This window comes from Pinus tabuliformis, chromosome 1_2 (genome assembly GCF_031772625.1).
Source record: "Pinus tabuliformis cultivar Carrire ecotype Pingquan chromosome 1_2, CPIR1, whole genome shotgun sequence".
Classification (NCBI taxonomy): Eukaryota; Viridiplantae; Streptophyta; class Pinopsida; order Pinales; family Pinaceae; genus Pinus; species Pinus tabuliformis.
In genome coordinates, this window is record NC_142298.1 from 1293303120 (window position 1) to 1293310868 (window position 7749).

At 33.9% G+C, this 7749-nt stretch overlaps 1 long non-coding RNA gene across 1 annotated transcript; it reads left to right on the top strand.

Annotated features, from left to right (window-relative positions):
- The first annotated feature begins 2933 nt into the window (after window positions 1–2933).
- LOC149210958 (uncharacterized) lies at window positions 2934–3439 on the top strand. The gene is made up of 3 exons (XR_016252323.1): window positions 2934–3009; window positions 3237–3299; window positions 3406–3439. It is a non-coding gene; the product is annotated as an uncharacterized LOC149210958 (long non-coding RNA).
- The last annotated feature ends 4310 nt before the right edge of the window (window positions 3440–7749 follow it).

The window sequence follows — 7749 nt, forward strand, 5'->3', positions numbered from 1 at the left end:
AAAGGAGAACCCTTGCAGCCTTATGACAGAATTATCGCAAGTCTGCAATGCTCCGTTAATATAATGGATGCTTTTTGATAGCCTTATGACAAAATTACTGCAAGTCTGCAATGAACTGTTAGTAAATGGATGCTTTATCGGATACCCTTTGAGTACCTACCGGTTGTATCTTTCCCACATAGTAGTAAATCGACCGCCAATATACTTTGAGTGCGATGTTAAAATTCTATAATGTCTAACTACCAGATAACTGTTATGTTACCCTTGCTCCAAGTTCCACTTGTGATGGGAAATCCTTGTTGTACCAGTTGCGTTGGTTGTCGTGCCACAAAGGTTCGAATAACCTTCTCCTGCTTTCAACAATTCAACATGCCCTGTTAGGTTGTTCCAAGTTTGAAACCGCTGCCTCTTAAAAGATTAAGGGGGACCCTCTTTGCTTCTGGTAGCCCTTGGTTAGAACTTTCTACCACCAAATAGTTTGAATGATCCTGGATTGGTTATGATATTGTTTTTGTTACCTGATCTATCCTTACCCTTTAACCCGCTTCAGCTGCCAAACAAAAATTTACTCTGACCCTCCTGCGGCCTTATAGTCCAACGCTGATTCACTTTGCATAGAATTGTTGTTAACTGCCAAATGCTTTAAACAAAGGGGAGAAAACATTAAAATTTTGTAGGTTGGCCCTACCAGTTGCTGTAGAATATGTAGAGCTCTTCCAAAACATTTCAAAGGCAAAAATGTTGTCACTGCAGATCCTTATATTGGTTGGAGTGAAATTGGTTTCCTCCTTTAAAGCAGATAATAGAAAGAGGGGGGAGAAGAGGGGATTCATTTACTGTATGTTTTCTACCACTGTTATTAAGGGCCAGAGCTGTAACTTCATGTATGTTGTCACAAAAGACTGATAGAAAAATGAGTATGAGGTCTTCAACTATCTCACCATTCACTACCTCACCTGATCCACTTCTTACGTCATGGTAAACCCTGTCTGATACAACACTTAAATTTAAGATTTCAAGATATGCCTCGGCTTGGAACTCAGCTTGCATAGGGAAATCCTAGCACGATCCGGGGAGTGATAATTTTAAGGAAAGAAAATTAACTTATTTTATTTAAATTTTGTTTAGAAGTTTTTACAACTCTATAAAATGACAATTGTGGAAATTTGGCACAATCTTGTTGAAGTTACCAGACTTGACTCTGAGAATGGCTTGGCCAAAGCCCAACAGTTTGGAAATTAAATTGTCAAAGTGATCAATCTCGACTTCGAGTACGAATTGTAAAGGCCCAATATCAAGAGTTAATTTGAACTCTGGAAAAACTTGTAAATTGATTTGGGAATGTAAAAGATACACTAAATTTACTTTTTCTGGGCAGGGGTAAACACTTTTTTATGGTCTGTTGGGAGCAATAAATCCCAACTTCATCCCATAAAGCCTCTATTAATGCGGGTGCTATAAATCTTCGCCGATTCATACACGAGTGGGGCTCTATTCCAGCTGCGGTTTGAACCTGGGTTGTTATTGTGGTGACTTCCCTGTCTCGACCTCTAGACCATAGCTCAACAAAGGAAAAAATACCTTCGGGGGAGAAAATGTGTTTTTGATTAATACAAGTATTTATGACAGCTATAAAACGGGAATATTAAAGACAACTCATTTTAGATTTTATATACATACACATACTTGAAATGCTATGGATTCTCGATAGGTGACACAGGTTTGTTGGTTGGCTGCTGTCAAATTAGGTTAGAAAAACAAACACAACGAGTGTCTTTTTGGGTTCTCTCTGTCTTTTAGATAGAGATGGCAAAGTCTGAAACATCACTTGAAAGTCAGAACTTATTGAATCAGTTTGACTCGCCTGTGACCTTGAGTCTGAATATATGACTCGGGGTCAAGTTAGATTTGGTTTCCTCAAAGAACAGAGTTGAACTTGGAAATTTGACTCAGACGAATTAGAATAGTCTGGCGACATTCTTTAAATTTCTCATGCTTCTTTGTTTTTCTGAAGAAGCTGCTTTTTGGCCAAACTAGCATTACATTGTAGAAGTTGTACTGAATTCTCACTTTTTTTGGCAAATTTTGGATAGAGTGGGCAAAGCTTAAAGTAATCGAGGAGTCTACTCTTGTCAGAGTCATCTTCATTTTTATGGATGCTTGCTTGATCTAATCCTGAGATTGAGCTGCAAGTTAATGCAAACTATCAGCTTTTAAAGAATCTTTAGAAGGAGGTGTTAAAAAAAATATGGGACTCTGAAGTCTTGTTAATGAGAAAAGAGAGTACAAACATAAAATCAGGTCAGCCTGATGACACCTTCGCAATCAGAGATGTGATTTTGAGATTAAAGATTATGAGCATAGTTAGAAAAATGAGAACTATCTTGGACATTCTTTGTTGTGAAAATGAGTAATGAAATATGCTGATAAGCCTATGGAAAGAAAGGATATTCAAGTCTTGCAATAAAAGCATAGTTGATTACGAGAAATACATAATGTGGAATGCATAGCGTAAAAGTTAGAGCGATATCTAGAACAAATACATATTACTAATTGGTTGAACCCTTAATTGTGATAATTAATTTCAAGAAAGAGCTCTTTCCATTAGGGAATCTCATAATGCAGATTCTAGATTGTAGATCAGCATTATCAAGATCATCATAACATAGAACCATTCATCGTTGTAATAAATTTCAAGAACAAACTTTCGGTGAACCTTGCACATACCAATTCCAAATCATAGGTCAACCTTACCAAATTCATCATATTACTATCCAGTAAGTAGTTGACTACGTCATAATTTTATGTTCATTGAAAGAGAAGGCTTAATGACATACGCATTTGTGTGTTGATATCTTGGTGTAAGTAATGGATTAGCATATGTGTTATCATTTAACTTAATATCTGTAGTAACCATTCAATTGGTTTTATTTACAGTTCTTGCAGGCTTGAAAGAAAAATATGACAAAGCAATGAGGAGAAATGATGTGAAGGCCATTGTTGTCACTGGTATGCATGTTTTGAAGTTGTCGGTTGCAATCTAATTTTGAAGGATTGTTTGATTATAATAGTGATAGTGATATGAATGCAGTTTGCAGAAGGGATGGAAACTGTACTAAATGTTCAATGGTGTTATAAATCTTTATATATATTCATATATATAGAGAGAGATGTAAATGCTTCTGTTCAAAAATCGAGATGATTTCATGTCTATGTCTCTGTTTTGGCATTGTTAGGTAATGGAGGCAAATTCTCAGGTGGTTTTGACATCAACGTTCTCCAGGAAGTACAACAGACTGGTATGCCAAACTAAGTTTTCATACAAAATTCAAATTCTGTTGCAGATTGTTTCAAAGGTTTCCATGTTTGCTCATATTCAATTCTCTGTAACTGTGTATCTAGCAGGGAACTTGTTGCATTTGGGTAGAGTTTTTGTTGATCTTATGATCAATACTATTGAAGGTAGGCGTTTGTTATATATGTTGCTTTTTTTTGTTTTCACTAAAGTTGCAAGTTGTCGGTGATATGTATGGCTGAAGTGGGGGTACTGTATCTCGGGAATGTTAGCTATTATCAAATCCACAAATAATGTATAAGATAGAGGAATGTTGCTTTTACTTTGACTTGTCATTTCAAAAAACATTACCAATTCTTGTAAAAGACATTTTGCTGGATCGTTATTTTCCATATGTTATTTGAATACTATAAAGCGAAACATTATCATACCCTTGACATTTTGAGCTTTTCTAGGAATGTGCCAAAATATGGATACCTAGGCTTATTGTAGAGTATAGTTGGATTTGATGGTACAGTTAAAAGTAGCATTCTTATAGCATAGTTAGGAACTCATCAATGTACTGGTAAAGGATTCTACATGTTTTCCTGTATTGTAATACGTAGCTGGATATGTTGATATTGTTAACATAAAAAAATTAAGATTTTGATGGATGTTTAGGCAACCCTGAAAGTTTGGAAAAGGATTCTATGTGTTTTTAGGATGAAACCTTTTTCTGACTCTGACCTTTTTGGCCTTTTGGTGTTGTTATAGAGGCTAAGAAACCTTTTGTAGCTGCTATTCAAGGGCTTGCGCTTGGTGGTGGATTAGAATTAGCAATGGTATGTGGCAATGATTGCCCATCTCTTGTCCTTTTATGTTTTGGAAGGGGAATTTTGGGAACTTACATGTTTTGAGTTATCATGGATGTATTTAATTTACGCAGTCTTGTCATGCTTGTATTTCAACCCCAAAAGCGTAGCTTGGGTTTCCAGAACTTCAATTTGGGATTATTCCAGGATTTGGAGGTAAGATTTCTCAATGTACATTTATCTGTCTTAGCAGGGCTGACTTCATAATGTGGTATAGCCAATTTTAATCTTACTATGAATTATCTGGAAAATAGGTAATGATTTGTTTCCAGCGCTGAAGACTCTTAAATGAAGAAGGCGACATGCGGCTTTCATATTTAATATTTTATTGTGAAGTTATTTGTGGCTTCTTGAGGGTTGATTTTCCCATGCTTTAAACCTATCAGTTCATTGGACCGTCATATCTCGTGGCGTGCACGTTATTGTTGTATCTATGAATGGGTTTTTTTGCTTCTTGGCTTCGATCATGACTATATGGGGTGGCCTTCTGCACTGATTTCCATCTGCATTCATCATCATGAGCTAGAGAGTCTATGATGTGTTTTGTCTTATAAGTTGGCATGTGTTCTGTTTGATCATTCTTTTGTGTCTTCGATCATGGTTTCAGTATTCTGGATATAGTCTTAGGCTTGAACCAACATCTCTGCTAGAAAAATTCAACAATTCCAATTTAATAATCCTATCGGCCTCTCTTTGTACCTTTTGGGACAATTGCTAGTAGATATTGAAATAGTTTTAATATTTGGAGATAATTTTAAATTTATTTTTGATATTTCGAAATTTTGTTGTTATTATTAACCAATTTTATTTTTACATTTTTAATATTTTTGGGTAATTATACAGTCAAAATGTCTATAACATTTTAAACACCGTTGGAAAATTAATAATTTTTTAATAATATTATTAATACTTTTTAAGATATGTACTCTCTAATTTTTTCCTTACTAGATTTTAGAGAGTAGAATTTTTCCTGTATCGGCTCGACTCCAAATTCGGTATTGCGTAGCCTTAATCTATTATTGGTTCCCTTTGCATATCCATTTGTATCTTTCTTCTCCCGAACAAAACTCTGTTCGTCATCAAATCATGAAAAAAAACAAATGGAAATAGAATCGTGGCCATCCCAGAAGCTATTTGGTGATCTAGTGACACTTTTCTATATATAGGAATGTATATATACCCTCAATATAATATAATGATTTTCTTTTTGAAAAAAAAAGGAATGTATGATACATTGAACTTTACTAAAAATTAGCTTAAATTTATTATAATTCTAGATATACTAAAATATTTAACTTAGAAATAGACTATATTTCACATAAATACTATAGATCAGTACCATTAATATTCATTCCAATATCAATATCATCAAATTATTTTTATTTAAAAATTTATTTTTTTATTATTTACATTTTATTTATATTTTGATATAAAATTGTTTTTAATTTAATTTAATTTACACTGAGTTAATATTGATATTTTATTTTATTTTTTAATTTTAATTTTAAAGATTTAATGGACAAACGGGATAATGCATTATCTCTCGCTGAAGATCGCTAAGCGATTAAAAAATTGTTTTAATTTTTATTGCTAGGTAGGGATAATACACGCTCATCCATCAAAGGCTATTATACAGAGTTTTCAATCGATATTGTGTTAAATTATTGTGACCAGTGCAAGTCCTATGTGTCCCACATTTGGACCACAGACGTTCTCAATACACTCTTCCATGGAATGCTTTTAAGGTTCTCAGATTCGCTCATCCACTGAATATCTATGCTTATGGAAGTATATGGCTCAACTTTGAGAGCAGGACAGGATAATAATCGCAGAAATACTTGATGTGGGCTCATACCTTATAACTCAATGGACGGTAAAGGAAACCAATCAGTATGACTTGCAATGCAAAAGAATCAATATATAAATTGATGTTCCCTATATATAAATTGTTTATGAGTGATAGATCCACTTTTTTCTAATTTTATCATTACAACTATGTATGTTCAATAATACCGTAAGTGTGTGATTTATATGTAATTATCTCAGCCCTATATTATTTTTTTGAAGCACCTTTCCTTCCTATTTTACTCTATATTACGTGGTATTTCTGGATTGTTTATATAGTTGTGAATTTCTGTTGTGATAGGCTTTACTTGAATCCTTTCTTTGACGTTTCCAGAATTTGTCCGTCGGCCATGTTTGATATCGATGTCGTTTTGTCACCTTATGAAATGCCTGTTTCTATCACGAATTTCGTTATCACCAGTTGGATATGGTCTATGTTTCTCTGGCTCCTTTGGAACGCTGGTTAGTTATATGACGGAGGATAATAATTTTACATATGTGCTCATCAAACCATTCACGATGTGTAATGGAATATATGTTTAACAAACAAAGGAGCAGATCAATTCTTTGATCTTGAGACATAATAATATTCGAAAACCGTTTGACACTTTCAACACAATCTAATATTTATTCTTTCACTTTAACCATGTAGCTGTTGAACGTCTATTTAATGACCCAAACAAAATAAGTCAATATCGTAAGACAATAAGGGTAATGTAGATTTATTAGAATTTATATGTAAATAAATACAATGTATTCGTTGCCTAACTAAAACACCATACTTGTACTTTTTTAATAAAAGAAAAATGCTAACAGATAAGTTGATGTTTATGTCACAACGAGGGTTATGGACATTTTTTTTAGAGTTTATATTTAATGTAGTAAAATATACGAAGACATTACCTAATTGAAATTATATATTTCGATATTAATTAGCTTAAATTTATTTATTTTTTGGATCTATCAAATGTTTAGAGAGATAAAAATCAGACTTGAATTAAAAGGAGTTGCAGCTCACAGGTGAGTACAGCACCTGGAGACTGCACTCAAACAAAGAAGAGACTCTCTCTCTGTTCACTCTACATTACATCAAATGAATATTACAATATTAAATACATCACTAGAAATCAGGTAGTTGTAAACAAACTCCTAAACTCTAGGAACAAATCCTAAACTAAGGAGATACGTTACAACTATGTAACCATTTCTCCATTAATACAAAATAATATTGATTATTTTTAACTCCCCCCCTTAATGGAGAAAGGGTTATCCTGAACTCCTAGCATCCCTCTAAATAATTCAAACTTTACATGCCCAAGAGGCTTGGTAAAAATATTAGCTAAGTTATCACAAGTTTTACAATACTCCACACATATTTCTTTTGACTGTATCTTTTCTCGAACAAAATGAAACTGGGTGTCAATATGCTTGGTATTTTTATGAAAAACTGGATTGTATGCAAGCTTGATGGTACTCTGGTTGTCAGTTTTGATACTAGTTGATTCTTTCTGTCCTTCTCCTGCATCGTTGAGAAGTCTTCTCAACCAGATAGCTTCACATGTGGCTACACACAATGCTTGGTACTCAGCTTCACATGAAGATAGAGCTACAGTACTTTTCTTTTTACTGCTCCATGCTATAACCCCGGATCCAATACTAAATACGTAACCTGTGATAGATCTTCGATAATCCAGGTTACCTGCCCAATCAGAATCTGAATAACCTGCTAGAATAACATCAGAAATGTCAGTGTACAAA